Here is a 22,960-nt window from a genome sequence, read left to right as displayed (position 1 = left end):
TATGTATCATCCTTGAACGAATTTAGACCATATTTTCAGCCTCTCTCTCTCTCTAAAAGCCTTAGAAAATTTCCCTCTCCTCTCTTCTTCTCCAAATCCTTCTTCAACAAGATTTGCCTCCAAGATCTTCAAGACTTCAAGTTGCCATTGAAGACCCAACAACAAGGTTTCTTCAAGAATCTATTTTAAGGTATGTAAGGCTACTCAAAACATGGGTTGAGTCCACCCATGTGCCCTACACTTTCTTTAAGGTTAAATGTTCATAAGAATGGAGTTTCTTGATAAGCCTATGTCCAAAGGAGCATTGTCATCCATTAATGTGATTCTTGTTGTGTTGATGTTGTTGAGCTAAGAAATTTCTAAAATCTTCTTGTTAGCATGAGTCGATGAAGATGAGTTGTTAAACATGCTTTATTGATTTTTCTTAACTATGTGAATTATGACAAAAATGCTAATTTTCTTAAATATGTTATTTATCTTGAATTGTTGATTTAAAACCTTGGAGTTGTGGTGAGTCCCAAAAGATTTGTTAAATGAATAGAAGAACGATTGGATAGATTTGTATATTGTTATAAATACATATTTAATCTACTCTTGAAAAATATGATTAGGATCGATCGGATTGTATGATTGGGAGAGGTTTGATTGTGATAGAGTTGATGAGTTGACAAGGTTGTAATGAGACTTGTCGATATGATTTGATTGAATTGATTGGATGGAGTTTTATGAGAATTAAGTCTTGGGAGGAGTATCGAGAACTAAATTAGGCAAGAGTATAGTCCATACTCGAATCCAATAATTATGTCGCCAAACGTAGGACGGGATTGAACCGTTAAAGTTGGATGCTTCCCCAAAAATTATTGTCCTGACATTATAGGACTTGGTTGGATTGGATCCATGATTGGTTGATTCGTTCATACCCTGGCAAAGTATGAACGGACGCGACAACAACGTCGGTTTGTTGTACTTTCACTGGCTCATAAGTGATGGTTGTCGGATAAGAGAAACTCCCACATAGGTCTTGGTAGTACTCCGAGTCGGATTGAGTTGATTTGTATATGATTTGGTCCCGTCTAAACTATATTCTTGCTTAGACTTAGGGCGTTTGTTGAGTTGTGTTTCTTTCTGAGTTGAGATTCCCGAGTTGAATTGGTTCCTTCTAATGTTGTTTCATTCGGCCATTTTACATACTCGTATATTCCATGTACTGACCCCATTTGGCCTACATCATTTCATGATGCAGAGATAGGTACTAGAGATCATCAACCGGTGCACCGTTGAAGATCCACACACTCCCAATTATTGGTGAGTCCTCCTAGTTTCCGGAGGATGTTGAGTTTCTTGTATAGTTTTGTGTTGTTTCCTTTATTTTGATTGTTGGTAGCCATGGGCTTGTCATTGGCACCTCCCAGATTGTTGATAGAGGCTTCATAGACCGGAGTGTAGAAATGTTGGATTGTTCTTTTGAGTAGTGTAACATTCCCTAAAAACGTTGTATACGATGTTTCAATTTTTGCCTAAACATGATACAGCCTCTGTATCTTGGTCATAACTTTTCATAGGAATATCCAAATTGAGTGATTCAAATTTCTGAGTAACCACAAGATCATTACCTACAACGTTTAGGAAGACCATATTTTAAGATTCGGAGGTTAAGTAGGTCAAATAAATTAATCCTTGTAAGGTAGGATGTTGTGACGGAAATGAGTGTTTATAGAAGAAAAATCATATCACACTGTAGGTTTATCCAAATTGGTTGATTCTTGAACTATATGAAACTAGACTTCCATATCTACAATTCTTATGAAGACACCAAATCCTAATAAGGAATTTATCTTATTCAAACGCAGCTCCCAAAAAGAGTATTCTGTCAAAAATAACTCATTTCACCTACCATAGAAAGATCTAGATACATTTGACATCACTCATAACATAAATTGTCCTCCATTTAACATCATCCATGACATCAATATATTCCACTAAATTTTTAGATTTTTTATTTATAATTATTTTATTTATTGTTAGGTCCCTCTTTCCCACCTATAAATACCCACCTTATTTCCTCATTTTATTCATCAAGCTTTTTCAAGCAAATCTTCTCTCTATACACTTCTTTACACATTCTCAAATATAATTTTAGTTCTTAGTAGTGAAGAAATACTATTCCGGTGATTCATATACTCCGGGTAGTACACAAAACGTTCCGGCGAGGAGAGAAGCTAGGACTCAAGAGTGTTCATTAAGTCTTTTGGTACTAACTAAAGCTTCGGTTTCCAGGTATGTAAGGCTTTAATGAGAGTATTCCTTCCACTCTCATGTCTAAATTATTTTGATTATATGATAAATTATATTTATTTTCTTTAAGCTCTACTCTAAGTTATGTGTGTATTTATCCATGGGTTCTTCCACCCATGTAGTCCAAAAACTCTTTCAATTAAGTCTCTTGATTTCAAGTAATATTTTCTTATGGTAATTCTTATTTTTACTTAATAGTATGAATCATAGTTAAACTAATGATTATTGCTTTATTTTGATGCAACATAATTTGATATGTATGAATTGATGGTTTACAAGTAATTCTTTTATTTATCTATTTAAAGGTTCTTGAAATTCATGGTGGGTTGTTTAAAGCATGATTTTTAATTAATGGATTTCAAAGTATTTATGTATATTTATTTACATACATATTTGCAAGTTGAAGTGATTTGAACCCACCTAGTTTTACTATGTTTTTAATAAAGTTTGACTTGAAAGCTTTGACTCCAAATAAATGTTTATGAAAGCAATATCTATGATCAAAAAGATAGTCTTGTGAAAAGAAAGAATGATGAAATGATATGAATGATGGATTCTTTATGCAATAAGGACAATTCTTGCATATTTGAATTATCAAATGTTTTAATGAGCTATTCTACCGAATATGATGTTTGAATTCTCAAGTTATATGCTATGAATATTTTGAAGTATTAAACTATTCCGTGGGATTGACTTAGCACCGAATGAGGTATTGGGTGGGATTCGGTAAGGGAATCCTAGTAGCAACCCCTTGTCTCATTAACTATGTGCCAACATAGGAGCCCTTGTAGGCTTAGGCTAATGGATCCATAAATAACCCTTAAAGTTAAAGTTAAAGAAACGAATGAAGTTGACGGAGTTCTACCCGGCAAGTAGTCTCCCCGGCCAACGTAGGGGGTTATGTTGGATTCCATGTAATAGCTCGCATGGTCTTAAATGCCGGTTATGGTTAATTTCCCACAAAATGAATGTTTTAAAGGATATCTATATGATTTATTATGCATACATTAAATTATGTTCCATATTACACAAATGTTTTTAATGTTTCCTCAATGTTCATGCATCCTTACATACTTAGTACATTCAAAGTACTAACGCATACTCTTTTGCCTACATGATATCACCATGTAGGGATCAGTGCTCTTACTCGTTCTCCTCCATGTGGCTAGTTATATTCCATTGAAGACTACTTTTGGTGAGTTCCCATATTTCGGGAACAATACTCCTTTATCTTTCTAGTTTATGATATGTTAAGATATTTTATTATGGAATTTCTTCTATTATGATTGAGGGTGAGCTAGGGACTTGTCTTAGCCCCATTAAATCTAATAGTTAGAGGTATTGTTGGACATATGTAAGTTGAAGATTTACTATTATGATTTCCGCTTGTTTATCATCATTACCTATGAAAGGCTAAAAGAATGCTAAGAGGCTTGATTGAGGTACGTTTGGGTACCTCATTCGCCATGTCACGTCTAGGCCCTAGGCTTGGGTCATGACAAACTTGGTATCAGAGCCCGAGGTTTTGAATGATCCTTGGAATCCAACATACCGCGTTAAATAGGGTCTTGTTCATGGTTGTGAAGCGCGCCACAATTATGAATAAGAGACTATGAGGCGTTTAGGAAAGTTTTCACTTCTTTCAAATTCATGTCGTGCCTTAGAGTGTCCTAAGCTTTCCTTTAACTAACGACCCATTTTGTGTTCTCTAGATAATGACTCGTGAAAGACCACCTCGAAGAGCAAGGGTTGATGATGAGGACCAAACTCCTCCGATTCCTAATGCCCAACATCATGAGAACGGGGTAACCCATGCTGAGTTTCGCAGTGTTATTACTTTGTTAGCCCAAGTCGTAGCTAACCAAGGGAATCTAGGTGTTCCTCCTCCCCAAATGCAAAATCCAGCCTCTATGATTCGGGATTTCCAAAGGATGAATCCACCCAAGTTCGATGGTTCTAAACTAGATGAGGACCCTATGGAGTTCATTAATGAGGTGTACCGAATTGTGGCTATCATGGGTGTGCCACCAAATGAGAAGGCCGAGCTAGTGGCCTATCAACTCAAAGGTGTGGCTCGAGTGTGGTACGAACAATGGATTGTTGAGAGGGATGAAGAAATAGGGTCGATAGGATGGGAAGAGTTCAAAGGTGCCTTCCTAGACCTCTTCTTCCCATTGGAGCTAAGGGAGGCCAAAATCCAAGAGTTTATCAACCTCCGTCAAGAAAGTATGAGCGTGAGGGAGTATGCTCTCAAATTCACTAAGTTGTCAAAGTATGCTCCCTTCATGGTCTCTGACCCAAGATCTAGAATGAGCAAGTTTATTTCCGATGTCTCAAGCTTGGTGTCCAAGGAGTGCAAAACATCCATGTTGGTCAAGGAGATGGACATCTCTCGATTAATGACTTATGCAGAACAAATCGAAGAAGAGAAGCTTAGAGAGAGATCAAGGGGGTTCAAAAAGGCTAGAGTGGATGGTGGAGGGTTTAACCCTCAAAGGTCCGATCATGGTAACAATGGCAAAGGCCAAGGTGGGCAAAGATTTGTGGGAAAAGGTTCCACCAATACTCCTCCTCCAAAGTTCAACAAGGACAAGAGTGGTAAACCAATGATTCCAAGAGAGAATGTTGCTACTCAAACTTTCCCCACTTGCAAGAAGTGTGGAAGGACTCACAAAAGGGAATGCTTAGCCGGCTCCAATGCATGCTTTAAGTGTGGCAAGCTGGGCCACCATGCTAAGGATTGTAGAGATGGTGGTGGTAGGACTCAAGGACAAATTGCTCATGGTCAAGAAGTCCAAGGAAGTGTCCAATGCACCAACCGCTTTTACGCCTTGCATGGGAGATAAGAGGTTGAGGATACACCTAATGTCATTACCGGTATGTTAAAGGTCTTTTCTTTTGATGTGTATGCACTATTAGATCCGGGTGCAAATTTATCTTTTGTTACTCCATTCCTTGCAAATAGATTTGATGTTTTACCTGAAATGTTATTAGAGCCCTATTTGGTGTCTACCCCCGTTGGTGAGTCAGTTATTGCTAGAAAGGTCTATAGGGGTTGCCTTGTGTCTATCTTGCATAAAGTTATTCCTTGTGATCTCATTGAGCTTGACATGATAGATTTCGATGTCATTCTTGGGATGGATTGGTTACATTCATCTTATGCTTCCATAGATTGTAGGAATCATCGAGTCAAATTCCAATTTCCAAATGAGCCTGTTATTGAATGGCAGGGTCATGATTCAGTGGTGAAGGGTCAGTTTATTTCTTATCTTAAGGCCCGCAAAATAATTTCTAAGGGATGTATTTACCACATTGTGAGGGTTAGGGATGTCAACTCCAAAAATCCTTCTCTTGAGTCAGTTCCTATAGTCAATGAATTCCCCGATGTCTTTCCTGATGACCTTCCTGGTGTCCCTCCCGAAAGGGAAGTTGATTTTGGTATCGATCTCCTCCCTGATACCCAACCTATCTCTATTCCTCCTTACCGTATGGCCCCGACAGAATTAAAAGAGTTGAAGGAACAGTTAAAGGACTTGTTAGAGAAGGGGTTCATAAGACCAAGTATTTCTCCATGGGGTGCTCCCGTTCTATTTGTAAGAAAGAAGGATGGGTCACTTCGAATGTGCATAGACTACCGGCAATTAAATAAGATGACCATTAAGAACAAGTACCCACTCCCTAGAATAGATGACTTATTTGATCAATTGCAAGGGGCAAGTCACTTCTCCAAGATCGACCTTCGGTCCGGCTATCACCAACTATGGGTAAGGGAGTGTGACATTCCCAAAACAGCCTTCCGAACAAGGTATGGTCACTATGAGTTTGTGGTGATGAGTTTTGGGTTGACGAATGCACCGGCGGTGTTTATGGACTTGATAAATAGGGTGTTCAAACCTTACCTTGATACCTTTGTAGTAGTCTTCATTGATGATATTTTAATTTACTCTCAGGGTGAGGAAGAACATAAAAATCACTTGAGAGTTGTGCTTCAAACATTGAGGGATAGACAATTATTTGCAAAATTTAGTAAGTGTGAATTTTGGTTAAAGGAGGTAGCATTTCTTGGTCACGTAGTGTCTGGTGATGGAATCAAGGTTGATCCTAAGAAAATAGAGGCAGTCAAAAATTGGCCTAGACCATTATCTCCTTCAGACATTAGGAGCTTCTTAGGTCTAGCCGGGTACTATAAAAGGTTCTTCAAAGGCTTTTCTTCCATCTCATCTCCTATGACAAAATTGACCCAAAAGAAATCCAAATTCATATGGACAGATGAGTGTGAGAAGAGTTTCCAGACCTTAAAAGATCGACTTACCTCTGCTCCTATTTTGACTCTCCCAGAAGGATTAGAGGGATTTGTAGTTTATTGTGATGCTTCAAAGATTGGTTTAGGTTGTCTCTTAATGCAAAACAGCAAGGTCATAGCCTATGCTTCTAGGCAATTAAAGGTGCATGAGCGTAACTACCCTACCTATGATCTTGAATTGGCGGCCGTTGTTTTTGCTCTGAAGATTTGGAGGCATTACCTCTATGGGGTGCATGTGGATGTGTATACTGATCATAAGAGTCTTCAGTATGTGTTCACCCAAAAGGACCTTAACCTAAGGCAAAGAAGGTGGCTAGAACTCCTTAAGGACTATGACATGAGTGTGCACTATCATCTGGGTAAAGCTAATGTGGTTGCTGATGCACTTAGTAGAGTGTCTATGGGAAGTATGGCCCATGTGGATGAAAGTAAGAGGGAGTTGGTGAAAGATGTTCACCGATTGGCTAGATTAGGGGTGAAGTTGTGTGGTACTAATGATGGGGGTATGGTTGTTCAAAATAGGTCTGAATCCTCTTTGGTGGTGGATGTTAAATCCAAGCAAGATCTTGACCCAAAGTTTATCGAGTTAAAGAAGTTGGTAAAGGAAAAGAAGATAGAGGTCTTTTCCCAAGGGGGAGATGGGGTACTATACTATCAAGGTCGAATATGTGTTCCAAATGTTGATGGCTTAAGGAGTTTGATCATGATGGAGGCTCATAATTCTACATACTCCATTCATCCCGGTTCAACGAAAATGTACCGAGACTTAAAAGAGTTGTATTAGTGGGGTGGCATGAAGAAGGACATAGCAAGGTTTGTGTCCGAATGTACGAATTGCCAACAAGTGAAGGCCGAAAATCAAAGGCCGGGTGGCCTAGCCCAAGACATTGAAATCCCAACTTGGAAGTGGGAAGATGTGAATATGGATTTTGTAGTGGGTTTGCCTCATACTCGGAAGCGTCATGACTCAATTTGGGTAATTGTTGATAGAATGACTAAGTCAGCTCACTTTCTACCGGTTAAAACTTCCTATAGTGCCGAAGACTATGCCAAGTTGTATATTCGGGAGTTGGTGAGGTTGCATGGTGTGCCATTATCCATTATTTTGGATCGTGGTACCCAATTCACTTCTCACTTCTAGAGATCATTTCAAAAAGGCCTCGGTACTAAGGTAAAGTTGAGCACAGCATTCCATCCTCAAACGGATGGGCAAGCCAAAAGGACGATTCAAACACTAGAGGATATGTTAAGGGCTTGTGTGTTGGAGTGTAAAGGCAATTGGGATGATCATCTACCTCTCATCGAGTTTGCCTATAATAATAGTTACCACTCAAGTATTGAGATGGCACCGTTTGAGGCTTTGTATGGGAGACGATGTAGATCACCGGTTGGTTGGTTCGAAGTAGGTGAGATGACCTTGTTGGGCCCCGATTTGGTACTTGATACTTTAGAGAAGGTGAAGATCATAAGATAAAGGTTGAAGACGGCTCAAAGTCATCAAAAGTCCTATTCTGACACTAGAAGAAGGGATCTTGAGTTTAATGTGGACGATTGGGTGTATCTAAAGGTTTCACCTATGAAAGGTGTGGTTCGATTTGGTAAGAAAGCGAAATTGAGCCCTAGATATGTAGGGCCTTATAGAATCGTGAGACGTGTTGGTAAGGTTGCATATGAGTTGGAATTACCATTGGAAATGGCCATGGTTCATCTGGTGTTTCACGTGTCTATGTTGAAAAAACATGTAGGTGATCCTAGTTCCATTGTACCTATGGGAGTAGTGAATATTGAAGAAAACTTGACCTATGAAGAAGTTCCTGTGGAAATTTTGGACCGGCAAGTTAAGAGATTGAGGAACAAAGAAATTGCAACTGTTAAAATCCTTTGGAGGAATCAACAAATAGAAAATGCAACATGGGAAGCGGAAGCGGATATGATTAAGAGATACCCTCATCTTTTCCCCTCTACCCAAACCTAAAGTATTAAGTTGTCCTTGCTCAATTACTTGAAATCTTTACATTTCAACTTTTCTTGTCATATGCTTGCAAAATTATGAAATATATTTTAAACGATATTTTAAATTACACTGTTGCATTAATAATAGGTTGTTTGTTAACACTCTACTCTACTCAAGCTAAGTCTTTTCTCATTCGAGGACGAATGTTCCCAAGGGGGAGATAATGTAACATCCCCTAAAAACGTTGTATACGATGTTTCAATTTTTGCTTAAACATGATACAGCCTCTGTATTTTAGTCATAACTTTTCATAGGAATATCCAAATTGAGTAATTCAAATTTCTGAGTAACCACAAGATCATTATCTACAACGTTTATGAAGACCATATTTTAAGATTCAGATTTTAAGTAGGTCAAATAAATTAATCTTTGTAAGGTAGGATGTTGTGACGGAAATGAGTGTTTATAGAAGAAACATCATATCGCACTGTAGGTTTATCCAAATTGGTTGATTCTTGAACGATATGAAACTAGACTTCCATATCTACAATTCTTATGAATACACCAAATCCTAATAAGGAATTTATCTTATTAAAACGCAGCTCCCAAAAAGAGTATTCTGTCAAAAATAACTCATTTCACCTACCATAGAAAGATCTAGATACATTTCACATCACTCATAACATAAATTGTCCTCCATTTAACATCATCCATGACATCAATATATTCCACTAAATTTTTAGATTTTTTATTTATAATTATTTTATTTATTGTTAGGTCCCTCTTTCCCACCTATAAATACCCACCTTATTTCCTCATTTTATTCATCAAGCTTTCTCAAGCAAATCTTCTCTCTATAAACTTCTTTACACATTCTCAAATATAATTTTAGTTCTTAGTAGTGAAGAAATACTATTCCGGTGATTCATATACTCCGGGTAGTACACAAAACGTTCCGGCGAGGAGAGAAGCTATGACTCAAGAGTGTTCGTTAAGTCTTTCGGTACCAACTAAAGCTTCGGTTTCCAGGTATGTAAGGCTTTAATGAGAGTATTCCTTCCACTCTCATGTCTAAATTATTTTGATTATATGATAAATTATATTTATTTTGTTTAAGCTCTGCTCTAAGTTATGTGTGTATTTATCCATGGGTTCTTCCACCCATGTAGTCCAAAAACTCTCTCAATTAAGTCTCTTGATTTCAAGTAATATTTTCTTATGGTAATTATTATTTTTACTTAATAGTATGAATCATGGTTAAACTAATGATTATTGCTTTATTTTGATGCAACATAATTTGATATGTATGAATTGATGGTTTACAAGTAATTCTTTTATTTATCTATTTAAAGGTTCTTGAAATTCATGGTGGGTTGTTTAAAGCATGATTTTTAATTAATGGATTTCAAAGTATTTATGTATATTTATTTACATACATATTTGCAAGTTAAAGTGATTTGAACCTACCTAGTTTTACTATGTTTTTAATAAAGTTTGACTTGAAAGCTTTGACTCCAAATAAATATTTATGAAAGCAATATCTATGATCAAAAAGGTAGTCTTGTGAAAAGAAAGAATGATGAAATGATATGAATGATGGATTCTTTATGCAATAAGGACAATTCTTGCATATTTGAATTATCAAATGTTTTAATGAGTTATTCTACCGAATATGATGTTTGAATTCTCAAGTTATATGCTATGAATTTTTTGATGTATTAAACTATTCCGTGGGATTGACTTAGCACCGAATGAGGTATTGGGTGGGATTCGGTAAGGGAATCCTAGTAGCAACCCCTTGTCTCATTAACTATGTGCCAACATAGGAGCCCTTGTAGGCTTAGGCTAATGGATCCATAAATAACCCTTAAAGTTAAAGTTAAAGAAACGAATGAAGTTGACGGAGTTCTACCCGGCAAGTAGTCTCCCCGGCCAACGTAGGGGGTTATGTTGGATTCCATGTAATAGCTCGCATGGTCTTAAATGTCGGTTATGGTTAATTTCCCACAAAATGAATGTTTTAAAGGATATCTATATGATTTATTATGCATACATTAAATTATGTTCCATATTACATAAATGTTTTTAATGTTTACTCAATGTTCATGCATCCTTACATACTTAGTACATTCAAAGTACTAACGCATACTCTTTTGCCTACATGATATCACCATGTAAGGATCAGTGCTCTTCCTCGTTCTCCTCCACGTGGCTAGTTGATATTCCATTGAAGACTACTTTTGGTGAGTTCCCATGTTCCGGGAACAATACTCCTTTATCTTTCTAGTTTATGATATGTTAAGATATTTTATTATGGAATTTCTTCTATTATGATTGAGGGTGAGCTAGGGACTTGTCTTAGCCCCATTAAATCTAATAGTTAGAGGTATTGTTGGACATATGTAAGTTGAAGATTTACTATTATGATTTCCGCTTGTTTATCATCATTACCTATGAAAGGCTAAAATAATGCTAAGAGGCTTAATTGAGGTACTTTTGGGTACCTCATTCGCCATGTCACGTCTAGGCCCTAGGCTTGGGTCGTGACAAGTAGTTCTTCTATAACTGTTTGTTTGTTTGATAGTTATTTGGCCTTTGGCCCTAAATTATGAATAGTACTTCATTGAATGAGTCTTCCGCTGAGAGAATGCGTTTGAATAAATGTGTGACTGGACTAGGTGGTTCTTTTGGAAGCCAGAAATGGCTTTCGAGTGTTGGCCACTCCTAGGGTACCCTCTCGGGGCGTGACAGAACAATCTCTATAGACCCTCTCAGCTAAGATAGACTCACCAATAGGAGTAGACACGCTGAAAGGCTCAAGAAGACACTTAGGAAGGATCTCAAATTTACTAGCCAAGTAAGGAGTCACAAAAGATAACGTAGCACCCAGATCAAGTAATGCATACACATCAAAAGAAAGGACTCGGAGCATACCAGTAACAACATCGGGTGCATCTCTTGGTCTTGGCGACTACCCATAGCATACAAACGGTTGGTTCCCCCGCCTGTACTTGAAGCTGCACCTCTATGATTACCTTTATTCTGTGGAGCTGTAGAACAAAACTGAGCTCTACTACTTCCATCTCCCTGTCTCTTTGAAGGACATTCATTCTGGAAGTGACCTGTCTTTCCATATCTGTAGCAAGCATTGGTGCCCATAGGACACTCTCCCAAATGGAGCCTCCCACATCTAGCACATGGTGGTTTCCCTCTAGAACCTTGAGCCATACTTAATTGGGACTGAGAACCCTGAGCTTAAAAGTTTTGGTGACTCAACGACCTCTGATCATACCTAGTATTAGGTGTAAAAGCATTTGTTGAGGAAGGTACATAATTAGAAGACCTCTTCTGAAAGAAGGACTTGTTACCCTTCCCTTTCTTCTGCTCGTTCTCATGCCCAGCAGACTTAGCCTTCTTGCTTAGGTGTTCCTCTCGGTCCTTTTTCTTTTCATCCTCAACCTGCTGAGCATACACCATCAATCTAGAAAAATCCATGTCAGAAATCATTAGCATTGCCTTACATTCTTTCTTTAAATGTTTGCCTAGGCCATAAACAAACTTCCTCATCTTAGACCTCATATGAGGAATCATTTATGGGGCATATTTGGACAACTAAATAAACTTCAAACTATACTCTTTCACAGTCATGTTCTCCTGCTTAAGGTTCACAAACTCCTCAATTTTTGCTTCACGTAGCTCTTGGGGAAAGAAGTTATCAAGGAATGCTCTTTCAAACTCACTCCAAAGAGCAGGCTCTGCATCCTCACCTCTACTTTCTTTCCACTGGTTATACCAGACATTTTCCACATCCTTGATCTGATAAGACACTAACTTAACCCCCTCGATCTGTGTAGCATGCATCGCTTTTAGTATCTTCCACATCTTATCAATGAAATTTTGGGGGTTTTCATCAACTTTGGAACGCGTGAAGATTGGCAGATTCATTCTCAGAAAATCTCTAATCCTCATGGTAGAAAATGACTCTTGATAACTAGATCTAGGAGTTGGTGAACTCTAGCTACTATTTTGAGCAGCCACCAACTGGGTGAGCATAGCAATTGCTCCTCAAAAATCTTCCTCTGAAGTAGGAGTGGTCTGAACAGTAGGTATTTGGGGTACCTTAGTAGACCTTGCAGGTCGGCCCCTAGTTCTCCATGAAGGCATCTCTAACTGTGGAACCTCAGTGCTGGCAGCGTTCCTCTGATTGGTTGAACATTTATGAGGCATGTCTGAAATGTGTAAACACACGAATTAGAAAGGAAGTTTTTTTTATTGAGTTAAAATCTATCGCACAAACTTACATTATGAAAGAAGTAAAATAATTCCTAATGTCCTATAGCCTCCTAATTATAAGTGTAGTACACGACACACCCATAAGCAAGACTCTACTAGACACGGCTTCATAGACACCCTAGGACTCTTGAACTCTGTGTTCTGATACCAAGTTTGTCATGCCCCGAGAGGGTACCCTAGGCGTGACCGACACTTAGAAACCATCTCTGGCTTCCGAGAGAACCACTTGGTCTCATTACTCATTTGTTCATCAGCGAAAGACTTAAGAATACTAATGTGAGCTTGTCATCATCAACATCAAAGGAAAAATAGATTATTCTTAGAAAAAGTAGTTTCTAAGGAGAACTGCTCCGATTACATCATCAACCTCTGTCTATGAAGCCTCTAATACTCTTAGATGGTGCCAATGACATGTCTATGGCTACCTTAAAAGAAATATAATACTCAAAAATAATAAAAGGATATAGAGTTCCTCCAAATATAAGAAGGACTCACCAAATAGCTGAAAAATAATAATCTTCAACGATGCGCCTATTGAGGATCTCTAACACCTGTATCTGCATCAAAAATCGATGCAGGTCGTATGACATCAGTATGTGGAATGTATGAGTATGTAAAATGGCAGGAAGGTAAGGACATATATCAAGAAATTCCTCTCAGAAAAACTCAACTCAGAACTCAACATCATCTCAATATTAATATATAATGCAAATTTAAAATAATAATAAGAAATGCTTACTCAGTTGGGAGTTTCTCTAACCGACAACCATCACTTATGAGCTAGCGATGATACAACGAAGTGATGTCGTTGCTATATCCATCCAATACCTTGCCAGGGTAAATGACATCACTATCTTGGATCCACTCATCAAAGTCCTCTTTTTGGGACTTAAGAGACATAGCCTCTATCCTACGCTGGCTACGTAGTTCTGGGGTTTGAGTCAATTAAACTCTTACCCAACTCGATGCTCAATACTACTCCCAAAATATGCGCTCAAATTAATCTCATCATCTAGTCTCATTGGACTTTAATTTAAATCATCAAACTCATCTCATTAGCTCTTCATCAATCATTATACTTCAAAAACATCATTTACATCTCATCAAAACATCTTGCTCAAAACATCATTTACTCAAATTCATTTAAACTCAACTCTTTTGCTCTGTCAAAACTCAATAAAATACATATATAGTATTAATTCATAGTACTCTTTTTATCAATGAAAATATTAAAAAGCCAACATCTTAACTCAAAACATGTGTAAAAATATTCATGAACATCAAATCAATTAGGATTCATGGGAAAGTAGTCATGAACAATAATTCCAATAATGTGAGAGATGACAATAATAATAATATTAATGCATAAATATATCTAACTCAGTAGAAGAAGAATTAATTCATTTAGAAATTTAAAATTTGAATAAAACTCAACTATAAATCAATTATAATGAATTTAAATATTGGCCGCATAGACGAACTCAATATGATGCTATGAAAGCCTTACATCTCTTAAATCTGAAGCTTTACTCCGAATTGGAACACTCTTGGACCCCTAGCCTTTTCTTCTCGCTGGAGTATTTTGTATACTACTCGGAGTATAAGAATTATCGGAGTAGTATTTTTATACTACTAAAACTAAAACTATATTTGAGAATGAGTAAAGAAGTATATAGAGAGAAGAGTTGCTTAAGAAAGCTTGATGAATAAAATGAGGAAATAAGGTGGGTATTTATAGGTGTGGAAGAGGAACTTAACAATAAATAAAATTAATTACAAAGGATGATCTTGAAAATTCAATGGAGGATTTTGATGTCATGGATGATGTCAAATGGTTCTAGATCTTTTTATGGTAGGTGAGATGGGATCTCTTTTAACGGAATATCCATATTCGAAGCTGTGTTTGAATATGATAAACTCCTTATTAGGATTTGGTATCTCATAAGAATTGTAGCTATAGAAGTCTAGTTTCCGTTAGTTCAAGAATCATCTAATTTGGAGTATGCTACATCGAGATATGAATTTTATTCTACAAATACTTCATTCCGTCATAACACTATGTCTTGCAAAGATTAATTTATTTGATCTACCTAAACTCCGAATCTTAAGATATGTTCTCATGAAAGTTGTAGGTAATGATGTTGTGGCTACTCAGAAATTTGAATCACCTAATTTGAATTATTCTATGAAAAGTTATGCCCAAAATACAGAGACATTATCATTTTCGTCGAGATTTGAAATACTGGCATACAACGTTTTAGGGAGTGCTACAGGTTTGCCTTGTGAAAAAGATGATAATCTTTATAATCTGTTATCTAATTTCCAAGATTTAACTATTACTGTTATTGATGATGATAAGATATTTGATATTTTGAAAACTATTAAAGATAAAGATTTAAGAAATAAGATTTAGATACTATATTTGAAGAAGGTTCTAGTAGTACTAAGGTAGAAGAACGATCTACTGATATTATTAGACAATCTGCATATTATTCTATGTCTGATTTAAAACAAATTTTGAATCAAAGAAATTTTATTACTAAGGAAATTACTACTTCTGATTTACAACAGGAAATTAGTATTTTAAAAGAAGACATTATTCAGTTAAAAAAACAAAATAAGAGTTATGACAAAAGAATTTTCAGCTTAGAAGATGCAAGAACTTTTGATTTACTTCTACAAGCTAATAAAACTGATGCAAAAAATAAAGAGATTTTGGTAGAACCCAATTTGGAAGTTACTGATAACAACTTTTTGACAAATATTAGATTTGATGATAACAGTGAATTTGTCACGCCCCGAGAGGGTACCCTATGCGTGGCCGGCACTCAGAAACCATTTCTGGTTTCTGAGAGAACCACTTGGTCTCATTTCTTTTTTATTCATCAGCGGAAGACTTAAGAATACTAATGTGAGCTTGTCATAATCAAAGGAAAAATAGATAATTATTAGAAGAAGTAGTTTCTAAGGAGAACTACTCCGATTACATCATTAGACTCTGTCTATGAAGCCTCTAATACTCTTAGATGGTGCCAATGACATGTCCATGGCTACCTAAAAAGAAACATCACACTCAACAATAATAAAAGGATAAGGAGTTCCTTCGAATACAGGAATGACTCACCAAATAGCCGAAAAGAAATGATCTTCAACGATGCGCCTGTTAAGGATCTCTAACACCTGTATCTGCATCATAAAACGATGCAGGTCGAATGACGTCAGTACGTGGAATGTACGAGTATGTAAAATGGAAGGAAGGTAAGGACAGATATCAAGATACTCCTCTCAATAAAACTCAGCTCAGAACTCAACATCATCTCAACATCAATATGTAATGCAAATTTAAAATATAATAATAAAAATAATAGTAATAAGTATTGCTTACTCAGTTGGGAGTTTCTCTAACCGACAACCATCACTTATGAGCTAGCGATGATACAACGAAGCGATGTCGTTGCCACATCCATCCAATACCTTGCCAGGGTAAAGGACATCACCATCTTGGATCCACTCATCAAAGTCCTCTTTTTGGGACTTAAGAGGCATAGCCTTCATCCTACGCTGGCTACGTAGTTCTGGGGTTTGAGTCAATTAAACTCTTACCCAACTCGGTGCTCAATACTACTCCCAAAATATGTGCTCATATTAAACTCATCATCTAGTCTCATTGGACTTTAATTTAAATCATCAAACTCATCTCATTTCATGTTCATCAATCATTATACTTCCAAAAACATCATTTACATCTCATCAAAACATCTTGCTCAAAATATCATTTTCTCAAATTTATTCAAATTCAACTCTTTTGCTCTTTCAAAACTCAATAAAATACATATATAGTATTAATTCATATAACTCTCTTTTTATCAATGAAAATAATAAAAAGCCAACATCTTTTACTCAAAACATGTGTAAAAATATTCATGAACATCAAATCAATTAGGATTCATGGGAAAGTAGCAATGAACAATAATTCCAATAATATGAGAGATAAGAATAATAATAATATTAATGCATAAATATATCAAACTCAATAGAAGAAGAATTATTTTACTTATAATTCAAGATTTGGATAAAACTCAACTATAACTCAATTATAATGAATTTAAATATTGGGCGCATGGACGAACTCAATCCAATGCTATGAAAGCCTTACATACCTTAAATCCGAAGGTTTACTCCGAATTGGAACACTCTTGGACCCCTAGCCTTTTATTCTCACCGGAGCATTTTGTGTACTACCCGGAGTATAAGAATCACCGGAGTAGTATTTTTATACTACTAAAACTAAAACTATATTTAAAAAGAAGTATATAGAGAGAAGAAATGCTTAAGAAAGCTTGATGAATAAAATGAGGAAATAAGGTGGGTATTTATAGGTGGGAAAGAGGGACCTAACAATAAATAAAATAATTATAAAGAAAAATCTGAAAATTTAATAGAATATATTGATGTCATGGATGATGTTAAATGGAGGACAATTTATGCTATGAAAGCCTTACATACCTTAAATCCGAAGGTTTACTCCGAATTGGAATACTCTTGGATCCCTAGCCTTTTCTTCTCGCCGGAGCGTTTTGTGTACTACCCGGAGTATAAGAATAACCGGAGTAGTATTTTTATACTACTAAAACTAAAACTATATTTGAGAAGAAGTATATAGAGAGAAGAAATGCTTAAGAAAGCTTGATGAATAAAATGAGGAAATAAGATGGGTATTTATAGGTGGGAAAGAGGGACCTAACAATAAATAAAATAATTATAAAGAAAAATCTGAAAATTTAATGGAATATATTGATGTCATGGATGATGTTAAATGGAGGACAATTTATGTCATGCATGATGTCAAATGCATCTAGATGTTTCCATGGTAGGTAAGATGAGTTCTTTTTAACAGAATACTCTTTTTCGGAGCTGTGTTTGAATAAGATAAATTCCTTATTAGGATTTGGTGTCTTCATAAGAATTGTAGATATGGAAGTCTAGTTTCATATCGTTCAAGAATCAACCAATTTGGAGCAAACTACAGTGAAATATGAATTTTCTTCTATAAACACTTAATTCTGTTACAGTACTATATCTTGCAAAGATTAATTTATTTGACCTACTTATACTCCGAATCTTAAGATATGTTCTTCATAAAAGTTGTAAGTAAGGATGTTATGGTTACCCAGAAATTTGAATCACCAAATTTGGACCAACCTATGAAAAGTTATGTCCAAAATACAGAAGCTAAATTATTTTCGTCGAGAATTAAAATACCGACATACAACATTTCAGGGGTTGTTACAATATCTCCCCCTTGGGATCATTCGTCCTCGAATGAAGATTAAAATAGGAGACATAAATATTGAATATCATCAATACATCAATTTCTCAAAAACTCTGATAATCAAATGGTCAATGACTCAAACTCAAGAATAAACATCGATTCAAAGGTAGAAGTAAGGAAGATTACCTTGAATATCGTTATTAGAAGGCACAAATAGATGAGGATAGTTAGCCTTCATATCTTCATCAGCTTCCCATGTAGCCTCTTCAACTAATTGATTTCGCCATAGGACTTTGACAGATGCCACTTCCTTAGTTCTTAATTTGCGAACCTGACGATCAAGAATTTGAACTGGAATCTCTTCATAACTCAAACTCTCTTTCACCCCAATGCTCTCAGCTGGCACAACAAATGAAGGATCTCCCAAACACTTCTTAAGCATAGAGATGTGAAACACGGGATGAATATCAGCTAATTCTGGAGGCAACTCCAATTCATAGGCTACGTTACCTACCCTCCTCGTAATCTGATAAGGACCAATGTAGCGGGGACTAAGCTTCCCTTTCTTTCCAAATATCATCACACCCTTCATGGGTGAAACTTTCAAGTATACCCAATCGTACACTTCGAACTCTAAATCTCTTCTTCTAACATCAGTGTAGGATTTCTGGCGACTTTGAGCAGTCCTCAACCTCTCTTGTATAGTTTTCACCTTCTCCATAGCTTGGTGAACCAAGTCTGGTCCAATCAACTCAGCTTCACCAACTTCAAACCAACCAATTGGTGATCTACATCTCCTCTCATACAGAGCTTCATAAGGAGCCATTTGAATACTCAAATGGAAACTATTGTTGTATGCAAACTCAATAAGAGGTAAATGATCATCCCAATTACCTTTGAAGTCAATGACACAGGCTCTTAACATATCCTCCAAAGTCTATATCGTACACTCTGCCTGGCCATCTATTTGCGGATGAAAAGCAGTACTAAGGTTCACTCTTGAACCCAAGCCCTTCTGAAATGACTTCCAAAACTGAGCAGTAAATTGAGCTCCCCTATCAGAGATGATAGACAAAGGAACTCCATGCAGTCTAACAATCTCTCTAAGATACAGTTTGGCATGTCTTAACCGGCAAGAAATGGGCCGATTTAGTCATCCTATCCACAATCACCCAAATAGAGTCATGTTGTTTGCGGGTTCGTGGTAAACCGGTAATGAAGTCCATATTGATCATTTCCCACTTCTATTCTGGGATCTCTATATTCTGAGCCACTCCACAAGGCCTTTGGTGCTCAACTTTAACTTGTTGGCAATTCGGGCACTTGGACACAAACTCTACTATATCTCTCTTCATTCCACTCCACCAGTATACTTCTCTCAAGTCATGATACATCTTTTTTGAACCTGGATGGATGGAATACTTAGAATTATGGGCTTCTTTCATGATTCTCTCCCGAATACCATCAACACTTGGAACACATAATCTTTCTTGATATCTCAACACTCCATCTCCCCCTTTGGTAAAAGCCATTACCTTCTGCTTGTGAACCTCATCCTTCAGTTGAAGAAGAATATGATCCTGATCTTGCTTTTCTTTCACCTCTACAACCAGAGATGATTCAGCTCCATTTCGTACTATTGCACCACCCTCACTAGAGTCAATAAGTTGAACTTCCAAACGCGCAAGTCTATGCACTTCCTTTGCCAACTCCTTTTTTTCCTCTTCCACATGGGTTGTACTCCCCATAGATAACCTGCTAAGAGCATCAGCAACTACATTTGCTTTACCTGGGTGGTAGAGAATGCTCATGTCATAATCCTTGAGCAACTCTAGCCATCTCCTCTGCCTCAAATTCAGCTCCTTCTGGCTGAATACATACTGTAAGCTCTTATGGTCTGTGAACACATCCACATGTACACCATAAAGATAGTGACGCCAGATCTTAAGAGCAAATACCACAGCTGCCAACTCAAGGTCATGAGTGGGGTAGTTTCTCTCATGAGTCTTAAGCTGCCTAGAGGCATAGGCAATGACATTACCTTTCTGCATCAATACACATCCCAACCCAACTCTTGAAGCATCACAATAGATTACAAAACCATCCATTCCTTCGGGTAGGGATAGTACTGGAGCAGTAGTCAATCTAGCTTTCAACTCTTGAAAACTTTTCTCACAAGCATCAGACCATTGAAACTTAGCCTTCTTCTGAGTCAGCTTAGTCAATGGTGAGGATATGGATGAAAATCCCTCAACAAACCTCCTATAGTAACCAGCCAAACCTAAGAAACTCCTTATGTCGGTTGGAGAGGTGGGTCGGGTCCAGTTCTTAACTGCCTCAATCTTTTGAGTATCAACTTGGATTCCATCCCCAGATATAATATGGCCTAGAAATGCTACAGACTCAAGCCAAAACTCACACTTTGAAAACTTAGCATACAACTCCTCCTCCTTAAGAGTTTGAAGGACAATCCTAAGGTGATTAGCATGCTCACTCTTACTTCTAGAGTAGACCAAAATATCATCAATGAAGACAATTACAAACGTATCTAGGTATGGCTTGAATACTCGGTTCATGAGGTCCATAAAAGCTGCTGGAGCATTTGTCAATCCAAAGGACATAACAAGAAACTCAAAATGACCATAGCGGGTTAGAAAAGCCGTCTTTGGGATATCACATTCTCTCACTTTCAATTGGTGATAGCCTGATCTGAGGTCTATCTTAGAGAAGCATGTGTCACCCTGAAGTTGGTCAAATAAATCATCTATTCTGGGAAGAGGGTACTTGTTTTTAATGGTGACCTTGTTTAGTTGTCGGTAATCAATGCACATTCTAAGGGACCCATCTTTTTTTCGAATGAATAAGACAGGAGCGCCCCAAGGTGAGACACTTGTCCTAATAAACCCTTTATCTAGGAGGTCTTTCAGTTGTTCTTTCAACTCTTTCAACTCAGCAGGAGCCATCCTATAAGGAGAAATGGAGATAGGTTGTGTATCAGGAAGGACATCAATACCAAAGTCTATCTCTCTATCAGGAGGGATTCCGGGTAGATCCTCAGGAAAGACTTCAGGAAACTTATACAAAATGGGAACTGACTCAAGAGATGGAGTCTGATCATTAATATTTTTGACTCGGACTATATGATATATACATCCCTTAGAGATTAATTTTCTGGCCTTAAGGTAGGAAATAAATTTACCCCTAGGCACTACAGAATTCCCCTTCCACTCTAAGATAGGCTCATTTGGAAATTGAAACTTGACAATTCGGGTCCTACAATCAACAGAAGCATAATAAGAATAAAGCCAGTCCATGCCAAGAATCACATCAAAATCAACCATGTCCAACTCAACTAAGTCAGCCATGGTATCCCTATGATAGATTGATATAGTACAATTTCTATAGACCCTCTCAGCTAAGATAGACTCACCAACAGGAGTAGACACGCTGAAAGGCTCAAGAAGACACTCAGGAAGGATCTCAAATTTACTAGCCAAGTAAGGAGTCACAAAAGATAATGTAGCACCCGGATCAAGTAATGCATACACATCAAAAGAAAGGACTCGGAGCATACCAGTAACAACATCGGGTGCATTTTCTTGATCTTGGCGACTACCTATAGCATACAGACGGTTGGTTCCCCCACCTGCACTTGAAGCTGCAGCTCTATGATTACCTCTATTCTGTGGAGCTGCAGAAGAAAACTGAGCTCTACTACTTCCATCTCCCTGCCTCTTCGAAGGACACTCATTTTGGAAGTGACCTATCTTTCCACATCCGTAACAAGCATTGGTGCCCACACGACACTCTCCCAAATGGAGCCTCCCACATCTAGCACATGGTGGTTTTCCTCTAGAACCTTGAGCCATACTTAATTGGGACTGAGAACCTTGAGATCGAAAGTTTTGGAGACTTAGCGATCTCTGATCATACCTGGTATTAGGTGTAAGAGCATTTGTTGAGGAAGGTGCATAATTGGAAGACCTTTTCTGAAAGAAAGACTTGTTACCCTTCCCTTGCTTCTGCTCATTCTCATGCCCAGCAGACTTAGCCTTCTTGCTTAGGTGTTCCTCTCGGTCCTTTTTCTTGTCATCCTCAACCTGCTGAGCATACACCATCAATCTAGAAAAATCCATGTCAGAAATCATTAGCATTGCCTTACATTCTTTCTTTACATGTTTGCCTAGGCCAGAGACAAACTTCCTCATCTTAGACCTCATATGAGGAATCATTTCTGGGGAATATTTGGACAATTGAATAAACTTCAAGCTATACTCTTTCACAGTCATACTCTCTTGCTTGAGGTTCACAAACTCCTCAATTTTTGCTTCACGTAGCTCTTGGGGAAAGAAGTTATCAAGAAATGCTCTCTCAAACTCGTCCCAAAGAGCAGGTTCTGCATCCTCACCTCTACTTTCTTCCCACTGGTTATACCAGACATTTGCCACATCCTTGAGTTGATAAGACACCAACTCAACCCCCTCGATCTCTGTAGCATGCATCGCTTTTAGTATCTTCCACATCTCATCAATGAAATTTTGGGGGTCTTCATCAACGTTGGAACCCGTAAAGACCGGTGGATTCATTCTCAGAAAATCTCTAATCCTCGTGGCAGCAGATGACTCTTGATAACTAGAGCTAGGAGTTGGTGAATTCTAGCTACTATTTCAAGCAGCCACCAACTGGGTGAGCATAGCAATCCCTCCTTGAAAATCTTCCTCAGAAGTAAGAATAGTCTGAACAGTAGGTACTTGGGGTACCTCAGTAGACCTTGCAGGTCGGCCCCTAGTTCTCCGTGGAGGCATCACTGACTGTGGAACCTCAGTGCTGGCACCGTTCCTCT

The sequence above is a fragment of the Solanum dulcamara genome, chromosome 9, assembly GCF_947179165.1.
Source record: "Solanum dulcamara chromosome 9, daSolDulc1.2, whole genome shotgun sequence".
Lineage (NCBI taxonomy): Eukaryota > Viridiplantae > Streptophyta > Magnoliopsida > Solanales > Solanaceae > Solanum > Solanum dulcamara.
Note: the sequence above shows the minus strand (reverse complement) of the source record.